This window comes from Gossypium arboreum, chromosome 1, assembly GCF_025698485.1.
Source record: "Gossypium arboreum isolate Shixiya-1 chromosome 1, ASM2569848v2, whole genome shotgun sequence".
NCBI classification, from domain to species: domain Eukaryota; kingdom Viridiplantae; phylum Streptophyta; class Magnoliopsida; order Malvales; family Malvaceae; genus Gossypium; species Gossypium arboreum.
In genome coordinates, this window is record NC_069070.1 from 98,780,790 (window position 1) to 98,804,238 (window position 23,449).

A 23,449-nucleotide genomic window follows, 5' to 3' on the forward strand; every position below is an offset into this window, starting at 1 on the left:
CCCACATTGCATCCAACTAGAGAAATTATACAATGGTCTCAACGCACACACAAAGATGGTGGTGGATGCATCTGCAAATGGTGCTCTCCTTTCTAAGTCTTAAAACGAGGCTTATGCAATTATTGAGAGAATTGCCAATAACAATTACCAATGGCTGACCAGCCCAGAAGCTTCAGGAAGACGAGTGGTAGGAATACATGAAGTGGATGCTCTCACTTTACTTGCAGCTCAAGTATCTTCGATATCTTTAATGCTTAAGAGTTTTAATGCTAATGGGTTTAATAATGTTGCAACCTAGCCACGTAGCCAATTTCCAAGCATCCCTTTTGTTTTTTATGTAGATGGACACATGTTTGAAAATTACCCATCAAAGCTAGAGTCTATCTATTATATGGGAAATCCAAATCAAAATTGAATTGGGTCGAGACCGTAGTCAAACTTCTATAATCCTTCATGGAAAAACCACCCACATATTTTATGGAGTAATGAATAAGCTAACCCTAACAACACTTACATACAATCCAAACCAAATCAACAGTTAGGATTTACTAAACAAGTTCAAAACCTACAACCAGTTAAAATTTTAAATAGTCTTGAGAATTTGTTGAAGCCTTACATGGAGAAAAGTGGTGCCTTGATTCAAGGCCACGCAGTAACATTTGAGAATCTGGAAAATCAAGTGGGACAATTAGCTAATGAGCTTAGAAGAAAACCCCAACGTATTCTACCAAACAACATAGAAACTCCACCAGCTAAATCTTCTAATAATCTTGAGAATTTATTGAACATACATAGAGAAGAATGATACAAATTTAAGGAATTTGGAGAACTAGATGGGGCAATTAGCCCACAAACTATGAAACAAACCATAAGGCGCTTTTCCTAGTGACACGAAAAACCTAAGAAATCTACGCAAGGAGCATTGTAAAGTGGTCACTCTATGAAATGGGAGGACATTAGAGCCCAATGCTGCTGAGGTTGAAAATGAGCCTACTGAAACTCAAGAAAAAAAGTGGTTCAACCAACTGTTAAAACTCTAGTTTTACAGAAACTATAATTTATAAACTTTGATGAGGTAAACCATAAATTGGTTAATTATGATAAACTAACATCTATGTTAGATGCAAGAAAAACGTCGTAGTAGAATTGTTCAGTACAAGTTAAAAATCCTCTACCATCCCACCCTTAAAGACTTCAGAGCCAAAAACAGGAAGTCCAATTCAAAAATTTTTTAGACGTACTCAAGCAACTTTATATCAATATTTTGCTGGTGGAAGCCCTTGAGCAAATGTCAAATTACATGAAATTTATGAAGGAGGTCCTGTCTAAAAAGAGAAAACTTAGAGAGTTTAAAACTGTAGTATTGATGAAAGAGTGCAGTTCATTCCTACAAAACAAGCTACCCCCAAAAATGAAGAATCTAGGGAGCTTTACCATACCATGCAACATAGGAGATTCTTACTCTAGAAGGGCTTTATGTGATTTGGGATCAAGTATCAACTTGATGCTAATGTGTGTATTTAGGCAACTAAGGATTGGTGTGGTCAGTCCAACGACGGTTGCACTTTAATTGGTGAATAGGTCATTGTCACATCTTAAAGGAAAAATCGCGGACATACTAGTACGTGTTGATAAATTTATCTTTCCTGCTGACTTCATTATGTTGGATTTTGAGACAGATAAAAAAGTTCTTATCATTTTGGGGAGACCATTCTTGGCAACTGGTAGAATGTTGATCAATATGCAAAAAGTGTAAACTTAGCATGAGGGTTCATAATGACATGGTAACTTTTAATGTCTTTAATGCTATTAAATCCCCTGATGAGATTAAAGAATGTTCTACTATTTTCAAGATGGAATCGCTTGTTATCCAAGAATTGGAACGCATGTCATTAAGTGATCTGACGAATGATGATGAAGATGATGAATGTTTAGTTTTGTTAAAAGCATATTTGAAGGAAGTCAGCTTGAAAGATCTATTTGAATCATTAGATTTTTCATCCCAAGGATTCAAGACACCAAAAGCATCAATTGAAAAGCCACCTGAATTAGAATTAAATGAAGGACAGAGGGGATTAACCCAATCTTGGGTATTTGATTCGGGAAAATTCAAGTCTCGATGGTTAGAGGCTAGAGTCATTTATCCTGATTCCTATGGTTATTGGGTAAGCCCTGTTGAGCGTAGACTGAAAAAGGATGAAATTACTACAATTACGAATGATGACAATGAGTTGATTTTGACAAGAACGGACATGGGTTGGATGATTAGCAGGAAATTCAACAAGGATACGAGGAAGGATCATTTCATGTTTCTTTTCCTTGATCAAATGTTGAGTTATTTCTTTTTTCTATTTGGGTATGATTTGTATGAAAAAATGGCCTTTTGACATCTCCTTAGTCAGTAATGATCCCCAATGACATTGAGGGAGTTCTCTTCACTTTCTTATCGTTATTTTATATTTTCAGTTTTTGTCCATTCGAATAAAATTATAGACTTAGATAAAATTTTGTTTGGATCATTACATTAATTAAAATTATGTCTAGGAGATTAGGACTTAAACGGGACCATCTGTGACTCCTCTAGTCTTTTTTGGTAATTTAATTTAATGTAATTTTTTGAAAAATATTTTTCTAAATAGACTGAAAAATTTATTTATTTATTTTTGTTAAATAAATGGTCAATTTTTTTACCCAATCACTAATTTCTTTGAGTTTTTTTTTTCAGTTTACTGTTAGTACATGTACTTAGCATCCAAAATGGTGCTGCATTGGGCTTAAACCTTAAGACTAGGGATTTGCCATACATCCACATCCAAAAGAACCTTGTTGTTACATACTTCTATAGTCACACATACTATCACCAACTTTCAGCCCTTACCTTGCTCCACTGCTACTCCCAAGTATCTGCATAGTGCATCTTTCTTAACCCCTTACTGTCGTAGCCCTTAATTCCCTAAATCACCACTTCGAACACCTTCATCCACCATACCGAAACCACCCTTAAAACTGCCACCCTTTTGATTTCTAAACCTTACTACTGGCTATTCACCCACCTGCCCAAAACCAAAACCACCTTTACGGTATTTTCTAACTCCGACTCCAAAAGTTCCTTTTGTCGAGCACTATTCCATGAAGTGAACAGTCTACTAGAATGGATATGCTACAACATATGCAATGGCATCAGCAGGCTTATTGGAGATACTAAAAAATACGGGATGACTCAATAAGAGATGTTTTCAAGAAAATATTTCATAATATGTTTGTCTTTGTGCTTGAATTTCCAGACTTTATATTCGAACCTTAGACTCTAATATTGAAGAGGGAACAAGGTGATTCGAGCAGAAACAAGGACAATGAAGAAAAAGACGGGTTAGATTCTGAGGGATCTATAAATAAATAAAAAAGGGGGATCTTATCTTTACTTTATTTTATTTTATTTCTTAGGATATTTTAAGTTTTTAAGCTTAGGTTCTTTTAGGATATTTCTATTTCTCACATAATAAAACAAGAGGTTGAGATAATTAATTTGAACAATTTGCAAATAAGAATTGTGGCAATAGATATGTACATGTTTAGGATTGAATTTGTCTAGGAAAGCTTGATATTTAAGTAGTCAAACTTGACTCACCTCATTTTCCTGGTATCCTACCTGGTGTATAGTATCTATTCGCTTTTATATTTTCGTTCTCTCTATTGTTTTTAACAATTGGGATATTGTTCATCTTAAGTAGGGGGACCAAAAGTTGATTTTTTTTTTCAGAATACATTTTTCTTATAATTATGATTAAGTTATATTTTGTTCAAAAATTTGAATTTTTGTTAATTATGCTAAACTTTAGTATAAATAAAGTTCTGTTACCTCAATAACTGCTATGTTAGCTGAATTATGACATAAATGGTACTCTGAAAAAAGTTTGTAAACCGGACCATAAAATTTTTAAATCCTTAGAAAAACTAAACATGCATGAAAGTTTAAGTCTCTAGAATTGACTTAGTAATTTCTTGAGGCGAAATCCTAGGAGGCATGTAATTTTGAAAATGATTTAGAAAAACTTTTGGTTGGACCGTTTGAGCCTTTCAAGCCAACCTTAATAAATATTTATCCTTTGAAACCCAACTTTGAGACTATATGACCTAATTTTATTTAAACATTGCAATAATAAGTCATCCCTTCTATCATAATTATCTCTAAATTATCCTAAACACTAGACTCAGTCTATCCAGAATATTCTCTAAAATCAGTTTTGGGGAGTTAAGAAGAAGTATCAAATGCTCAAAAAAATTAGAGTACATGTAGTAATATACTCGAGTGTGTTAAACAAGAAGAAGAAGAGAGAACATATGCACTTAAAAGAAATAGATGTACAAAGAGCATGTGAACTCAAATGCAACATTAGTTGGTAAATTTGGAGGTATTTATTTTGAAGGTTCGATGCAAGCCGAGCCTAGGGATTTTAGCTTAAAATTATCTATCTTTTACCTACCCCTAGCCAAGCCATGTTACAACCTATTTAAAAGACCTATTGATTTAGATATTTTTGCTGACTACATTAGTGGAGAGAAATTGCTACTTAACTTATGAAGGCATAGTTAAACTTAAGGATTGCAGTTTAGTCTTAAATGAGGAAATAAAAGTTAATTGGTAAGAATTTAACATATCTTTATTGAAAAGTATCTCGTCTATTCTTGCTATCGTGATAATAATTGAGAATAATTCGAACAATATGTATACTTGAGTTGCATAATTTCAAAATTCTTGTTCTCGATCATAATGACACTAAACTGATAATTTTGGAAGGAAATGATTTTTGAAGAAATTTGTAACCTCCCAAACCAAGCCTAGAAGTTATGGCTAGATTGAGAAGACTACATTAGCCACCGAAATGACTAAGCTAACTTATGTTACTTTTGAAGACCTTAAATGAACTCATTTTAGAGAAAAACTACAATTGTACTTTGAGTTAGTTTAAAAACATTCATTTATTAGGTCATCTGTACTTAGGATTCATTTTATTATTGATAATGTTGTTTTAGAAAACAAAATCTTTTGTTCGTCGCTTTACTTTGTAAAAACTTGATGTTAATTAACGTAGCGGAAAAAAAATTACTCATGTCAAAAATAGTTTCTTTATAATGTAGTGAAAATTAGGAAAAATGTCAAATTTTACTTAAGCTAGATATCATGTGTTTTTCAGTTATTATTCTTTAGTAATCCATACATACAAAAATACTCAAATGAAAAGTTACCAAGCTATAGACCAGAAATAATTAAAAACACCAAACCAAAACCAGTAGAGACTTATTAATAATACTTATTAAAAATGGTCCGAGGTCCAAGTTTATTCTTAGTATACCGAGGTCTGCTCCTAGTTTCGAGGTTCACCTGAAAAGTTAAACACTACAGGGGAGTGAGCTTATGAAAGCTCAGTGTGAGTCAAACAGTTTTTTAAATAGACATAAATATCAAATATAGTGAAACATATTAGCATTAACAGAAGAACACAAAACCATCATTGGAATTTCATATCATTACACAACCATTATCAAATCGATGTAAAAAAAGTGTATGTGCATGGGGTGATGCAAATGATGCAATGTAAAAGTTCCTACCCAAACTATCCACTACAAAACATAAGTTCCCCAAAACCCGTCTACCAAAATCTGACGAATACGAGCAAAGCCTAATGTGGTAAAACCATCGAATGAATACAATTGTAGAAAATCTTCCAAATAAAGAATAAATGCAATAAAATTTCCAAATAATGAATAAATGCGATCAAATCGCCCAATCCCTTCGAATCTCCAGCAATGCAGTGACTACGAATAAATGTGGACTTAATATGCCACCAAATGTCCACGGAACTCCTCCGTCAACCACAATAATAACCCACCCCAATGCACATGCAATATGTCATACAATCTTATACATAGTCATAATTCAAGATTTTCACAATTTATTGGCATGCTCAACATGCCCTCGAATTATCAAATACTTTCAGTAAATAGGATCATGGATCCCATTTTCGATTTACCATTAAGGTGGTATCATTCAACAAATCACATTTTCATGTATTCTTACAAGACTTTTCTGTGTACATGAATATATCATGCATAAGCCTTATTTTCATTCAAAATCATGTTATACATACAAACTGTAACAGCTCGGTTTTAGTTAAATCAGAACAGTGGTTCCAAGACCAAAAATATGAGATTAGAAAATTATTTTAATATTATTTTTGGTGTTTACAATATGTGATTATATATGTGTAAAAGTTTCATGTGATATATATATATCGTTTAAGTGGTTAATTTGATTAAAGGACTTAATAGCGTAAAATGTAAAAGTGGCATGCTATAAGTTGAAAGTGTTTATTTGCTATGGTTTGTTATTTATGAGGTCTTTATGATGTTATTAACCCATTGAAAATGTTAATGGACATTAATGGGTATTATATCATGAATTTTTGGTGGTATTAATTAAGGTTAAATTTGTAATTTGGCAATTAAGGTTAATTAAATAAAACAAAGTTAAAATTTGACATTTTATCATCTTTTTCAACCGAATATAAAGTGAAGAAGAAACCATTTTATTAGGGTTTTGATATTTGGCTAGCATAATCTTTGATGAAGGTATGTTCTTTGTTCAGTTTTTTGATAATTCTATGTTTTTGTGATTATTGCTTTGAGTACTGCTAGACCGTACCGTAATTTCTGAATTTGTTGCTAATTTTGTAAATTTCCATTGATGAATGCTTGACTTCTTGAATGTTTGATGATGGAAAATGAGTATATGTTGATAGATTATCATGTTTTGTAAAGTATTTTTTAGTGAAATTGCATAAAAGGACTAATTTGTGAAAAGTGTAAAATGTGTGGTTAAATGTGTGACATAAATGAAAATCTGGACCGATTAAGCTATATGAAATTCGGCTAGCATGAAATTAGAAAGAAATTGTGTAATTTGTGATTTTGTGAAATAGGGTCTAAGTTGAGAAAATGTGAAATTATAGGGTTAATGTGTAAAATACCCCAAATTGTGTGTTTTGGATGAAGTTGAATGAATTGAGGAATAAAAGAGTTAATTTTGAATTTATATAGATCCTGAAAGAAAGAAATCGGATTTGGATCGGTGAAAATCAAAAGTTATCGAGTAATCGATCCAATTCGTGTATTTCGACTACGAGGTAAGTTCATATACAAATGAATGCTTTTAAATTGAATTATATATGTTTACTTGCCATTGAATTGTTATAAATGTTGAATGAAAACTTATGAATAAGAATCGACAGAGTTTTGACATCCAAAAGTCCTGTACGAACCTTAGGAATAGTATAGGATACAAATTTCATGACATTAGGTTATCGAGATGTGATTACATGTAAGACCATGTCTGGGACATTGGCATTGTATTGAGATTACATGTAAGACCATGTCTGGGACATTGGCATCGTTAACCGATTTCGTGTAAGACCTTGTCTGGAACAGTGGCATCGATATGTGTTAACATGTAAGACTATATCTGGGATAATGCATTGAATGAGATTATGTGATTTATGAGTATCCTTAACCATTCCGAATAGTTCAACGGGCAAAGTTAAGTCAAGAAAGAATATGTGAATGAGCTACGTGATTTAGGTATGTACGAAATTCATATGATCTTTGAGAAGAGAAGGTAATTGATGAATTGGTATGTTTGAGAAGTATAAATTGATTGATAAAAAGGTTTGTGATCTTGAATGTGTATTTAATTGTGCTTATTCATCTCTTGTTTAATTGATAGTAATGGTATTGATTCATAAAATGGTTTATTTGTGTATGGCTTACTAAGCTTTTAAAGGTTACTTTTTGTGTTCTGTCTATCTTTTTATAGATTATCGAAGCTAGCTTGGACTTTGGGATCGTTGGGAAAAGTCATCGCACTATCAATCAACTCGTTTGTATTTTGGAAGCTTTTTATATATGGTTATGGCATGTATATGGTAGAGTCATCTTGTTATGAATTAAGTTGTGATTTTAGCTATGCGATTTGGCTTGTAAATATTGGTGTGATTATGTGTTGGTTATTTTGATTAGATGTTAATTGATGTGCTTATGCTTGGAAGCTAGCATATTGTGGTTTGATTTGAGATGACCATATGGTATATGTTGAAGTATGAAATAGGTAATAAGTTGATGGAAAAATGCAATTAGTAGTTATGTATGTTTGATGTTTTTGGTATGGTGAAATGGTATGTTTTGGTTGTGGAATTGAGTAGTGAAAATGGTTGTGAATAGATGGCATGATATGAGTATGATTTGGCATGTTTTTGGTTGCTTAAAGATGTACTAAAATGGTATCATTTGGGTTGCTTTGTGTACATGAGAGTAGGGTGGCAAATTGGCTTTTCAAATGGCCTTTTTGTCTACACGAGCAAAGACACGGCCGTGTGTCTCAACCATGTGTGACACACGGTCAAGTTATATGGCCGTGTGTCCCTAGGGTACCATTCGAATTAAAGTCAGTATACCCAATAGTTCTGACACGACCTAGACACATGGGCATGTCTATTGGCCGTGTGTGGCACACGGGTTGGCACTTGGGCTTGTGGTCTGCTGTTTGACCTAAGTCAGTAACCCCCTTAGATTTCACATGGCTTGGCATACGAGCGTGTCCTCGGTCGTGTGATGCAAGTCAGTATGTATGCCCTGTTTTCACATGGTCTGTAACATGGGTGTGTCTGGTAGCCATGTGAGGCACACAGCCTATTCATACAGGCGTGTGACTTATGATTTCATGAAATTTTTCTAAGTGTTTGAAAATTTTTATATGTGATCGGTTTACTCCCGAACCACTCTTACGCATGTTTTAAGGTCTCATTGACCTATTGAATGGACTTTATGTATGTGAATGAATGATATGCATTATTGAGTGTTTGATAAATATTATATTGTTCGGTAATGCCTCGTAACCTTATTTTGACGACAGATACTGGTTAGGGGTGTTTCATTTAATTGGTATTAGAACTACAGTTTAGTCGATTCTAGGTCTAAAGTAGCATTTGAGAGTCTAGCTGTACATGCCATATATATAAAATGGGATAGTGTGATAATTCCTAACAATTAAAATGTGTTTATCGTATAGTAAATGGATACCAATCGAGCCATAGCTGATAACGTGGAAAGTAATGCGCCCGCTCCTACTCAAGGGGTAGCACCGACTGATTCTAGGCCGATTACAAGTAGCCATGAGGGAGAGGCTAAGCAAGCCTTCTTTTAGATGATGAATGAGTGGTTCACTCAGTATATCAGAACTAATCCGGCTACTCCACAACCTCCATCCCCTCATAATCATCCACAAGTCCCTATCATGCCACAAGTTGTGAATTCGATTCATTTGAGTAAGCCTCCGATTGATAAAATTAGAAAATATGGGGTTGAAGAGTTTCGTGCTACTACTGACGATGATGTTGAGAGAGCTGAGTTTTGGCTTTAGAATACAATACGAGTGTTTGATGAAATGTCGTGTACTCCTGATGAATGTCTTAAATGTGCTGCTTCACTTCTGAGAGATACGGCATATTATTGACGAAAAACGTTGATATTTGTGGTTCCAAAAGAACGAGTCACTTAGGAGTTCTTTCAGACTGAGTTTAGAAAGAAATACATCAGTCAGAGATTCATAGATCAGAAACGTAAAAAGTTTCTTGAGCTGAAATAGGGCCGTATGTCTGTTACCAAATACGAACGAGAATTTGTGAGATTAAGTCAATATTCATGAGAATGTGTCTCGACTAAAGCAATTATGTGCAAGAGATTCAAAGATGGCTTGAATGAAGACATCAAGTTGTTAGTTGGGATTCTGGAAATAAAAGAGTTTGTTGTGCTTGTTGAACGAGCGTGTAAAGTTGAGGAACTCAGGAAAGAGAAAAGAAAACCAGTCTCGGAAGCTAGAGAGGTATGAAAAAGATCATCGAATAAGTCATTTATTCAGCATCAAAGAAATTTCGAGATGATTTTCATCAATCAAAGGCTATTGCGAGTTATTCTAGACGTGATCGAGACAGACCACCTGTGAGTTCGAAAGCTACCTTAGTAGCTAGTGTTGGTAATATCAAGCCTAATCAAGCTGAGTGCAAGCATTGCAGTAAACGACATCCCGAAAATTGTAGATTGAATGATAGATCTTGTTTCAAATGAGGATCATTAGATCATTTCATTCGTGAATGTATTGAGTTGGTTGAGCAAGAGATGGTGCAGAATACTAGACCGAGTCACACGGTAGCTCGAGATAGACCACCCAGAAACATGGGTAATGTGAGTAGTAGCCAGAGGGAAACTAAAGACACTGATGTTAGATCTGAGGTTCGTGCACCTGCTAGATCTTAGGCTCGCGAAGAACCTTCATCTCCAGATGTTATTACTGGTACTTTCACTCTCTATGATACTACTGTAATTGCATTGATAGATCTAGGATCGACTCATTCTTATGTATGTGAAGCTTCAGTATCCAGTAAGACTTTGCCTGTAGAGTCTACTGAATTTGTGATTAGAGCATGGAACCCCTTAGGTAGATGGGTATTGGTTGATAAAGTATGCAAGAACTGTTCGTTGATGATTCGAGATTCATGTTTTCCGGCTGATTTGATGTTGTTGCCATTCGACGAATTTGATATAATTCTGGGTATGGATTCGTTAACACTGCATGATGCGATAGTGAACAGCAAACGAAAGATGATTGATCTGAGATGTCAGAATGTTGAGTTAATTCGGATTGAGTCTAATGATTTGAATGGTTTGCCAGCAATGATTTCTTTTATGTTAGCTTGGAAATATTTGAATAAGGGTTGTGAAGCTTATTTAGCTTATGTGTTTGATACAAAAGTGACTGAAAGGAAGATCGAATTAGTGCCAGTTGTGTGTGACTACCCAGATGTGTTTCCTGAAGAGTTACCGGGATTACCACCGATCCAAGAGGTTGAATTTGGTATTGATTTAGTACCTGGAACAACTCCGATATCTATAGCTCCGTATAGAATGGCACCGACTAAATTAAAAGAGTTGAAAGCTCAGTTGCAAGAATTCACCGATAGGGGTTTTGCACGACCGATTTATTCTCCCTGGGGTGCACTGGTTTGTTTGTGAAAATGAAAGACGGAACTATGAGAATGTGCATCGACCATTAACAGCTCAATAAAGCGACTATCAATAATAAATACCCTCTGCACGAATAGACGATTTGTTTGATCAGTTGAAAGGGGCTATGATACGTGATATTTGTGACAGGTTTTAAATATTTATAATGAATTGTTCTTGAATCTAACTATTATCACGATGAAGGCAAGTGTACCTATCGTACAGTAACATAGCTTTAGCAAGACCGGATTATCGAACCCAAAGGGACTAAAAGTACTAGTAATGACTATCTTTTTATTATCTAGCCTAAGAATAATGGGGTTCGTTTTAACTAGCTAATTAACTAAACTAAGAATTCACAGAAAATAGAATTAGGGAATTACTTTTGGAAAACTCGATTAATTGAGACAATACCTAAAGAAAAATCCACCTAGACTTCACTTGTTATATGACTCTGAATCAGACAATTTATTCATTTGACTTGATCTGTAGAAATCGCTAAGTTATATTATTATCTCTCTCGAGACTAGCAACATCTAACCCTAGGTTGAATAATTGAAATCTCTTTCTAATTAACTCCCTAGGGTTGCATTAACTCGATCTATGGATCCCCTTATTAGGTTTCACCCTAATCTGGAAAAATCTTGTCACCCTATCTCTAGGCGCGCAACCAACTCCGCTTAATTATGACAAATGTGCTCTTAGACAGGGTCTATTCCTCCTCTGAATAAGAGCTTAACTTGAATCAATATCATGGAATATCAAAACAAGAATTAAGAACACATAATTAAGAACAAGTCAAATATTTATCATACAATTCAGATAATAATAACAAGATTTGTCTTAGGTTTCATTCCTCTTAGGTATTTAGGGGTTTTAGTTCATAACTAAAAAGGTAAACATCTCAGAAGAATAATGAATACAAAACATAAAGAAAAACCCAAAACTCCTGAAGGGAAATTGAGGGGAGATCTTCAGTCTTGATAATAAATCCGACTTCTGAGATGGATCAATCGGCTTTCCTTGAGCAGTTCCCTGCTTCCATCTTTGTGTGTGTTTTTCCTCCTCCTCTAGGGTGTATTTATAGGCTTTAGAATGCCTAAGAACCCTCAAAATTGGCCTTTTTCAAATTGGACTCAATTTGGGCTCGACAAGGACACGCCCGTGTGTGATTGCTTAAGGCCGTGGTCAAGTCTGTTAAATAGGCACGGGTGTGTGGTCCACTCGTGTGAGTCGTGCTTCGATTCTGTGAAATTGACACGACAGTGTGGTCTGCCCGTGTAAGGAGGTCCAGGCCGTGTTGATTTCATACGTTTGCCCATTTTCTCCGTTTTTGGCCCGTTTCTCGTTTCTTTCACTCTCCTATGCTAACCTAAGTATAAAACATGAAATTAAGGCATTAGGAGCATCAAATTCACCAATTTTAAGTAAAAATCATCCATAAAATGTGCTAAGCATGGGATAGAAATATGTATAAATTACGGTTTATCAAATACCCCACACTTAAGCATTTGCTTGTCCTTAAGCAAAATCTTCAACTTGTAACGCCCTGAATTTGGGCCTAGAAGTTTTGGGCCTTGAGCATGGGAGCGGTTGAAGGCAGCTTATAATATTCTGTTGTGCGTGAAAATTTTGTTAATGAAAGCTTGTTTTAGTGGTTAAGTGTGTTGAGAAGTGTTGGAGAAGTCTTGGGTTCAAACCTGGACTCTAGCAAAAATTTTGGTTTAAGGTGAATCAAACCCTGGGTGTAGTAGGTAGGCCTTAAGAATATTGTTGGAGAAATTGTGACACAAAAAGCCTTGTGGCTTAGTGGCAAGTAGTGTGTGAAGCATTTAAGGGGAGGCATGGGTTCGAATCCCATGGCAAGCAAAGAGCATTTATTTTGTTAACAGGGGGCGGCAAGAGTTGGTGTTGAATTTAAACTCGATGATGGAGGATCCCACATCGGAAGCTAACATAAGAGTGGATGCTGGTCGGCTTTAAATAGAGAACAATGAGGAGAGTAAATGTACCTTTCTTGGCTGATCCCTTTCGCTTTATGGCGTGCTCGTTTGGGTTGGGCGTCGGCTAAGAGTGCTCGGAGCGTGGATTAACTCCAGTCTCCAATCAGGTGTGTATTTCTCACTACTCTAGCTGTAGGATGGCTACTTCGGGCCGCGATGGGCCGAAAGGGGCCATGTGGGCCCAATGGGCCTATGGGCCCAATTGGATAAGTTGTTTGATTGTGTAGTAAATATTGGACTAGGCTAGGTGAATCTCATATCTGTGGCTAGATTTGGGCTAAAAGGGCCACACGAGCGTGTGGGCCCATTTGGGCCGAGAATAGGCTTTAGGGCCATTCGTATTGTTATCCCTGTTTAGAATACTTTAGTTTACCAAATTACCAAAGTACCCCTAGTTTGTAAAATTACTAAAATACCCTCGATTAGCAAAATTACCAAAATACCCCTGGTTTGTGAAATTACCAAAATACCCTTGGTTTACAAAATTACCAAAATACCCCTGGTTTGTAAAATTACTAAAATACCCTTTGTTTATAAAATTACCAAAATACCCTTGGTTTGTAAAATTACCAAAATACCCTGGTTTGTAAAATTATCAAAATACCCCTAGTTTGTAAAATTACCAAAATACCCCTGATTTGTGAAATTACTAAAATACCCTCGACTTGTAAAATTATTGAAATACCCTCGACTTGTAAAATTACCAAAGTACCCTTGATTTATAGAATTACGTTTTATCCTCAATTTACAAAATTACCGAAATACCCATGTAGGGTAGAAATACCAAAATACCCCTATAGGATAGAATTACCGAAATACTCCTGTAAGGTAGAATTATCACAATACCCCTATAGTGTAAAATTACCAAAATACCCTTGTAGGGTAGAATTACCGAAATACCCCTGTAGGGTAGAATTACCGGAATACCCCTGTTGGGTAGAATTACCGAAATACCCCTGTAGGGTAGAATTACCAGAATACCCCTGTAGGGTAGAATTACTGAAATACCCCTGTAGGGTAGTAGGGTAGAATTACCGGAATACTCCTGTAGGGTAGAATTACCAAAATACCCCTGTAGGGTAGAATTATCGCAATACGCCTGTAGGGTAGAATTATCGCAATACCCCTGTAGGGTAGAATTACTAAAATACCCCTATAGGGTGGAATTACCGAGATACCTTGTAGGGTAAAATTACCATTTTGCCCCTAAGGTGTTAAATGACTGTTTTGCCCTTGTGGCCAAGTGACTAACTTGGACTGTGTGGTTGACGAATTTGATTGTGAATATATGTTGGTATATGAATGACTTGACTGTGATTGTTTAATTCAAATATGGGCATGACATTCTGCATACATGACATGTTGCATGGGTTGGGATTTTGTACGGAGGAAGATCTGATCTGTCAGGATCGCATGGTTGCTTGACGACTGTGGATCCACCGAAGGCTTAAGAGCCGTATATTCGTACTGATTTAATAAGGTCACACGGGTCGCCCAAGATGACTGTGGACCAATCAATGGCTGAGTGCCGATCATATTAACCCAAGGCTGTGTGCCGACTATATTACCGTCGCTGATGGCTATCTGCCTAACATGATACAGCTACCGATGGCTTAAAGCCTTCTGATTATGGCTTTGTGTTAACCTACATATGGCTCTATGCCAACCTGATTATGGCTGTGTGCCAAACGTATTTGCCTAAGGCTATGTGCCAATATATGGTTATTGACGACTCTGTGTCGATCACATTTACCTAGGGTTGTGTGCCGGTTATGTTACTCTAGTTGATGGCTATGTGCCTAACATAATGCAGTTATCAATGGCTTTGTGCCACGTATTCTGTTAAGTGGCATTGCCACATTATCTGTTTCTGATGGCTATGCCACAAATATTTGTTCTGGTGGCTCTACCACAATATCTGTATTTGGTGACTCTGTCACAATATCTGATACCTGAGCAGCAATGCTGCAACTGTGGAGTGTAGGACTGGGTGGGTTGAGCTATTCCCCATATGGAGTATAGGGCTGGTACGGGTGGAGTGTAGCGGTTGGTTATAGGCTGGATTGGGTTGGGATTGCATTCACATTCTGATTTTTGATTACATTACGACATCGATCTCGATTCGATTTTGATTACATTACGACATCGATTCTAATTCTGATTCTGTCACCTAATTCTGATTCTGATTCTGATTCTAGTTTTGATAATGTTTCTTATTCTGTAATGGGTTAAAGCATATCTGGTACTGTCTGTTAAATTGGGCTAAGGCCCAATTGATACTGAAACTGTAAGTAAGGCTGGGGCCAGACTTTTAATTCTTTTATATGATTGACTGTTCCTTTTGTAGTAGGGGATTTCACACTGAGTTTTCATAAACTCACCCCGTTTATTAACCTTTCAGGTAATTTCCAGCCTTAGACGGATCGGGGCTGCGAGGGGCTCGGAGGAAGCCACACACACTGTTTATGTTATAGTTTTGATTATTGCTTTTAAATGTTTTTATGTGGGTTGTAGTAAAGCTGTTGTAATTTTCTGGATTTCAAATTTGGAATTTTATTTATTTTTCTTATAATTGCTAGTATTAGGACATGGTTTTCCAAAGCAACTACTGTTGTTCAAAATATCACGTAACCGTAATTGTTTTTAAATTAAGCTTCCGCAACTGCCAGGATTTTTTACAAAGTTGTTAAGAATGTTATTCAACTGAGGTTTTCTAACAAGGTTTAAAAAGGGTACAAGTTTTTAATTATTAAGAAGGGTTTTTAATGGAAACATGGTTTTCGAAAAACACTTCAATGTGACACGCCAGATTCGAGCCAAACTTCCAGGCCGGGTTTGGGGTGTTACACAACTCATAATCAAAATAAATTCTTCTCAACTTATAATTTCTATCGATAATATCTCAAAATAATCCATAGGTAATCATACATTGAAAATTCAACTGAAAGAACATCAAAGTTTCACACATTCCAAGTTGAGCATTTTATCCTGAAAACATAGGCGTCTCCCCTCATTTAAGTAATTACCTTTGATTCAAAATATCATAGAGTTTCACATCCTCGCTAAAGATTCACTCAAATCACTTGAGGTGTTTAAGGACAATAAATGAAGCACTCAATAATGAAGAGTCATTACCATAGGCTTGCATGAAAATCAAATCTCCACCACTATAATTGAGATGAAACATTAAACAAAAGGTCTTTAGAGGGTTGTAACGTGGCTTTGGTTAGAAGGTGTGGTCACAAACTAAAAGAAAGGGTTAGAATCGAGATTGAATTGAAAAATTGCCTAACTAGAAAAATGACTAGTCATCAATTGCGTGCAACAAAGCTTTTTTCTCAGAATATGGAATTTAACTTCTTTAGCTCAGAAGATAACTACTACTACTAATATGTATACATGTATATATATATATATATATATATTTTAAGAATACATAATTACAAAATAGAATAAAATATAGCTAAGCAATTATTCCAACTTAAATCTCAATATAAATAGGGATCAAATTAATTTAGGGGGTTTCAACAATAATGAGTTATGGGTTAATATCGAGGGTAAATCAATGAATGGGTTGTTAGGCTCAAGGGGGTTCACTAAGGGTTAATTGTGAAGGTAGGCTTTTATAGAGTGAGTGGGTTACACCTAAATGCCTTTATCATTTTGACATATCAAATCAAATGGTGTGGTCTTGACATGCATAATCAAGCAAGTTCTAGAATAACAATTCAATACTGACGCACTCATAATGAAAGTGAGCATGAAAGAAATAATAGATGCTCTAAAGGCTCAATATCTTACAAAAATTATGGCTTTTTGATGTTTAAACTTGTGAATTCGAACTCAATATAATACCTAAACTTAGGGAAACAACCTAAAAGTTTTTAATTCTTCAAAAATCAACTTATCATGCTTGATTCCCTAATGTCTTAAAGTTTAAACAATCAATGCATAAATGCCTATGTTTTAATTCAACATATATCAATAAAAGTCATAAATCAATCAAAATTTATCCTAAACATGATATGAGAGCTTTTCAAGAGAACAAGGCAATCATTTAGGGATTTTTCTGATAGTGAAATGAATACCCCCACACTTAATATGTATATTGCCCTCAATGTACAAAGATAGATATATAGAGAAGAATGTAAATATAAGATAAGGAGAGAAGTGAAACTTTCTGAGTGATGAATGAATTTCCTTGAACTGGTGTTTTGGAGAATAATCGGTGTGAGGGTGGAGGAGGATACTCCAGCGGTGGTAGAGGTTCATTAGTCCATAAGTCCTGCGCCAAAAGAATATTATATCTGGTGGTAGCTATGGTCGTGGGTGAGCAGGACATGGCAGTCGTGGAGAACCTTTCCCAGTGGAGTTTCAAGTTCCTGAGTAATACTGAGTTTTGGAGCTCTTTCTGACTGTGAGCAAATCAGGAATTCTTTAAGAGGTATACTGAAGCATAATTACTCATAATGAAATAGCTGAAGAATAGAAATTGTAAAAACTCAAGATGAAATAGTATTAAAAGCAAATAAATAAAAAAGAATAATTTCAAAATATAGAGATAAAAATAAAATAAAATAAATAATAGGTGTTTATAGAGAAATTAGGGCACACGGACATGGAGCACGCCCGTGTGCTCTAAACTCAGCTCGTGCATTTCGTATTTTTCGAAATTAAACGTATTGGTGTACACAGCCATGTTGCACGATCGTGTCGATCTTCGTTCGCTTCTTCCATGCCCGTGTAGGAAGGTGGATGCCCGTGTTAAATTGACAGGTTTAACCACGGTTTCAAAACATGGGCGTGTTGTATGCCCGTGTTATTTTGGCAGTTTTGCCCACGGCCATGTCACACGGCCGTGGCTACTTATCGCATTCCGTGTTGGGGAAAATTTTTTTTCCTTGTTTTCACACGATCATATCGCACGGCAGTGTTGCATCCCGTGATATGTACACGGCCCATGACACGCCCTTGTGCCTGGCCATGTGGTTTTAAAAAGCCTGTGCTCAATGATTTGGTTAGTATGTTAGATTTTAAAAACTAAAATTTAAAGAAAGTAATATTTTTAGTGTCTGGGTTGCCTCTCGAGAAGCACTTATTTAATGTCTAAGCTAGACTTTACCATGTGAGTATACTTAAGGAGATTCGTAGAGCCGTAGCTCCTCCCTGTCATATTTAAATTTCTCACCATTGTAAGGTTTGAGGCGATATCCATTTACTTTGAAAGTACCTTGCGATGGGTGACTTATTTCTACGGTGCTGTATGGGAAAACTATTTTGACTACAAACGGACCTGCCCATTGTGATTTAAGCTTCCTAGGGAACAATTTAAGTCTTGAGTTATATAATAGTATAAGATCCCCAACTTCAAATTGTTTATTTTGTTTTAACCGAGCATCGTGGCGTCGTTTTGTTGCTTCCTTGTATAGTCTTGAATTTTCATATGCATAGGTTCACCATTCGTTTAACTCATTTAACTGCGTCAACTTGTTTTCACCTGTAAGTTTGAGATCAAAGTTTAGAAATTTTATAGCCCAGAATGCTTTGCGTTTTAACTCAAATGGTAGATGACAAATTTTTCCATAAACGAGTTTTTATGGTGATGTTCCTATGGGGGTTTTAAAAGTAGTTCTATAAGGCCATAATGCGTCATCTACTTTCATTGCTCAATCTTTCTTGTTTAATCTTACCGTCTTTTCTAGGATAAGTTTAAGTTCTCGTTTTGCCACTTCGAGTTGGCCACTAGTTTGAGGGTGGTAAGGGGTAGCTGTTCGGTGGTAAACTCCATATTTCTTGAGGGTCTTTTCAAATTGGGCGTTACAGAAATGAGTGCCCCTATCGCTGAAGATTAATCTAGGTGTTCCAAATCGAGAGAAAAGTTTTTTAAGGAAACATATCACTACTCTAGCATCATTTGTAGGCAGAGCTTGGGCTTCAACCCATTTAGACATATAATCGACAGCTATTAAGATGTATTTATTTCCAAATGAAGTAGGAAATGGACCCATGAAGTCGATACCCTAAACATTAAACATTTCACATAAAAGCATATATGTCTGATGCATTTCATCACGATTAGAGATATTACCTGTCCTTTGGCATTTTTCACAAGAAATAACATACCCGTTGGCATCTTTGAATAAGGTGGGCTAATAAAAACCTGATTCAAGTATTTTATGTGCAGTCTTATTTCCACCGTAATGTCCTCCAACTGGTCTTGAGTGGCAATGTTCCAAGATTTTTAATACTTCTATTCTTGTAACGCATCGCCGAATGACTTGATCTACACATATACGGAAAAGAAAATGATCTTCCCAAAAGTAGATTTTCACATCAGTAAAGAATCGTTTCTTTTGCTGATGTGTCGACCCTTTTGGGATAACGTTAGCGGCTAAAAAATTCGCGATGTCTGCAAACTAAGGTACCTCTGAGTCAGAAATAGCAAAAAATTGTTCTTCAGGGAACGAATCATTTATTTCCACTTCATCTAGCTCTTTAGTATTTGAATTTTCAAGCCTAGATAAATGATCAGCTGCAAGATTTTCTGCTCATTTCTTATATTGAATTTCCAAGTCGAATTCCTACAATAGCAAAATCCATCGAATATGACGAGGTTTTGCATCAGTCTCAGTTAATAGATAGCGAAGGGCAGAATGGTCAGTATAAATGACAACTTTAGACAATATTAGATATGGCCTAAATTTATCGAATGCAAAAACAACAGCTAACAATTCTTTCTCCATGGTAGTGTAGTTTTCCTGTACGGCTGTCAAAGTTTTGCTAGCATAATAAATAGGTTGAAAGTCTTTGCCCCTTCGCTGCCCCAAAACTGCACCTACTACAAAGTCACTCGCATCACACATTAGTTCAAAAGGTAAATTTCAATCAGGTGCTATTATAATTGGAGCATTAATCTTAATCAATTTATCCTTTAGAGTATTAAACACTTCTAAACATTCCTGATCAAAATTAAAGAGCATATCTTTTTCTAGTAATTTGGTCAAAGGCTTAGCTATTTTAGAAAAATCTTTAATAAATCTTCTATAAAACCCAGCATGTCCTAAAAAACTTCTAATAGCCTTAACTGAACTAGGAGGAGCTAATTTTTCAATGATTTCGACTTTTAGATTTATCAACCTCAATCCCTTTACTAGAAATTTTATGTCCTAGCACAATACCTTCTTGAACCATAAAGTGTCATTTTTCCCAGTTAAGTACAAGGTTCATTTCCTCACATCTTATTAGAAATCGTTTTAAATTTTTAAGGCAAAGATGGAAAGAGTTACCGAATACCAACAAATCATCCATAAATACCTCCATGATATCTTTTACTAGTTCGTCAAAGATGGCCATCATGCAGCGCTGAAATGTAGCAGGAGCATTACATAATCCAAAGGGCATTCTTCGATAAGAAAATGTACCGTATGGACATGTGAATGTCATTTTTTCCTGATCTTCAAGAGCTATTGGGATTTGAAAATAGCCAGATAGTCCATCTAAGAAGCAGTAGTACATGTTCCCTAATAGTCTTTCCAACATTTGGTCAATGAATGGTAAGGGGAAGTGATCTTTCCTCGTGGCATCATTTAGCTTCCTATAGTCAATACAAACTCTCCAACTTGTGATTTTCCTAGTTGGAATTAGTTCATTCTTTTCATTGGCTACCACAGTCATGCCTCCTTTCTTAGGAACAACCTGCATTGGACTTACCCAAGAACTGTCAGAAATAAGATAAATAATTCCAACATCTAGAAGTTTAATTACCTTAGCTTTAACAACTTCCTTCATGTTAGGGTTTAGCCATCTTTGAGCTTGCACACATGGTTTATATTCATCTTCCATTAAAATTTTGTGGGTGCAAAAAAAAGGGATGATCCCTTTAACGTCAGAAATCTTCCTATGGCCTTTTTATGTTCTTTTAATACTTGGATTAATTCCTTTTTCTCCTTAGGTTGCAAGTTAGATGCAATAATAACTGGTAATGTAGAATTATTTCCAAGGAATGCATATTCCAAGTGGTTTGGTAATTGTTTGAGTTCCAGTTTGGGAGGTTCTTCAATAGAGGGTTTTTACTTAAAATCATCATTCCCTTTAATGTCCTCATATTCTTCTTGTCTTTGGAAAGATTCATTGAAGTTCAGTTTAGCTTTTATTTTACCTGTCTCAAAATCATCGTCATCTATCTCCTTTCCTTGGGCATGGCACAGTTCCAACGTGTCCTTATGTATGATTTCCTGAAAATAATCTTGAGCAGCATGATCAATAGAGTCAATAAAATAACATGAGTCATCCTGTTCCCTAGAAAATCTCATGGCATCATAAATTTTAAAAACAATTTCTTTGTCACCTACTCTAAGTACCATTTTTCCACCACCTACATCGATAACAACCCTAGCAGTGGCTAAAAATAGATGCCCTAAGATTAAAGGCACTTAAACATCTTCATCCATATCAAGCATAACAAAGTCAACAGGGAATATAAATTTATTTACTTTTACAAGTATGTCGTCTATAATACCCCTAGGATATTTAACAGATCTATTAGCTAGTTGAATACTCATCATAGTAGGTTTAGGTTCCCTAAGACCAAGTTGTTTAAACATTTTATGTGGCATCAAATTAATGCTAGCACCTAAATCAGCTAGTGCTTATCAACGCTAAAACTACCAATTAAGCAGGGTATAGTAAAACTTCCTGGATCTTTTAGTTTGGTTGGTAGTTTGTTTTGGAGTATAGCCCAGCATTCCTCATTAAGTTCCACTATAGATAAGTCTTCAAACTTCCTTTTGTTTGTTAAGAGCTCCTTTAAAAATTTTGTGTATGTAGGCATCTGTGATATAGCTTCAACAAAAGGTAAGTTAATGTGTAGTTGTTTAAAAAGTTCAAGGAATTTACCAAATTATGCATCCATGCGGTCTTTCTTCAACTTTTCTGGGTATGGAATTGGTGGTTTATATTCCTTCAGCATTGGATTGTCATTGCTTTCGGGTTTTACCTCCTCCCCTTTGCTTCTGTCAACTTCTTGTTGTGGCTTCTTTTCTGATTCAGCTAACACTTTCCCACTCCTTAGTGTAACTACTTTCACATGTTCTTCTGGATTGGGTTCGGTGTTACTAGGTAGATTTCCTGGTGCTCTTTTAGAAATCATCTTAGCCAGCTGTCCAATTTGAGTTTCGAGCCCTTGGATCGATGCTTGTTGATTTTTGAGTGCTTTTTCAGTATACTGCAAATGAGTTTCTGACACTGAGATGAATTTGGTTAGCATTTCCTTAAGATTCGGCTTCTTTTCTTGCTGGTAAGGTGGTTGTTGAAAACCCGGAGAATGTTGTGGCCTTTGATTTCCTTGACCACCCCACGAGAAATTGGGATAATTCCTTTAACCTGCATTATAAGTTTTACTATATGGGTTATTTTGGGATCTAAAGTTATTGTTACCCATATATTGGACTTGTTCCTCCTTGATGCTAGGGTTGAAGGGTTGATATTCTGTGCATGCTCCTCCTCCATTCGAATCGCACCTCATCACTGGATGTACCTGAGTAGAACCACACAAATCGTCTATCTTTTTATTTAAGAGTTCTACTTGGTTAGATAGCATAGTAACTGCGTCGAGGTTGAAAACACCAGCTGCTTTCGTCGGATTTGTTCTCATACCACTGATAGTTATTTAGTGATATCTCCTCAATAAATTTGTAAGCCGCCTCAGGTGTCTTATTATTGATAGTTCCTCTAGCGGCTGCATCAATCATCTGTCGAGCCGAAGGATTCAGGCCATTATGGAACATTTGAACCTGTAGCCAAAGCGGTAACCTATGGTGAGGGCACCTTCTTAAAAGGTCCTTGTATCTCTCCCATGCATATCCATCTTCACAAAAAAAAAAGAGATATCATTACGTAATTTGGCTGGTTTAGCCGGTGGAAAATATTTTAATAAAAATTTTTCAGTCCTTTGTTCCCAAGTAGTGATTGACCCTCGTGGTAACGAGTTCAACCATTGTTTAGCCTTATTCCTTAAAGAAAAGGGAAACAACCGAAGGCGAATGGCATCATCAGAAATGCCATTAATTTTGAAAGTATCGTAAAATTCTAGGAAGTTTGCCAAGTGACGTTGGGATCCTCCTCCTGCAAACCATCAAACTGAACAAACTATTGTATCATTTGAATTGTGTTAGGTTTTAGTTCAAAATTATTAGGTTTAGCATAATCACACATCGTGCGCGGAGCAGGATTTTGATTAACAGCAATTGCAGCAGGTAGTGGATTTTCTTGGTTTTCAGCCATCTCCTCGGTTGTGGTTTGAATATCGTCTTCTTGCTCGTTCTCTGTGTATCTTA

At 35.9% G+C, this 23,449-nt stretch overlaps 1 long non-coding RNA gene across 1 annotated transcript; it reads left to right on the plus strand.

Annotated features, from left to right (window-relative positions):
• The first annotated feature begins 13,118 nt into the window (after window positions 1-13,118).
• On the plus strand, window positions 13,119-15,720 carry LOC128293917 (uncharacterized). The gene is made up of 2 exons (XR_008284055.1): window positions 13,119-13,222; window positions 15,517-15,720. It is a non-coding gene; the product is annotated as an uncharacterized LOC128293917 (long non-coding RNA).
• Window positions 15,721-23,449: the final 7,729 nt, after the last annotated feature.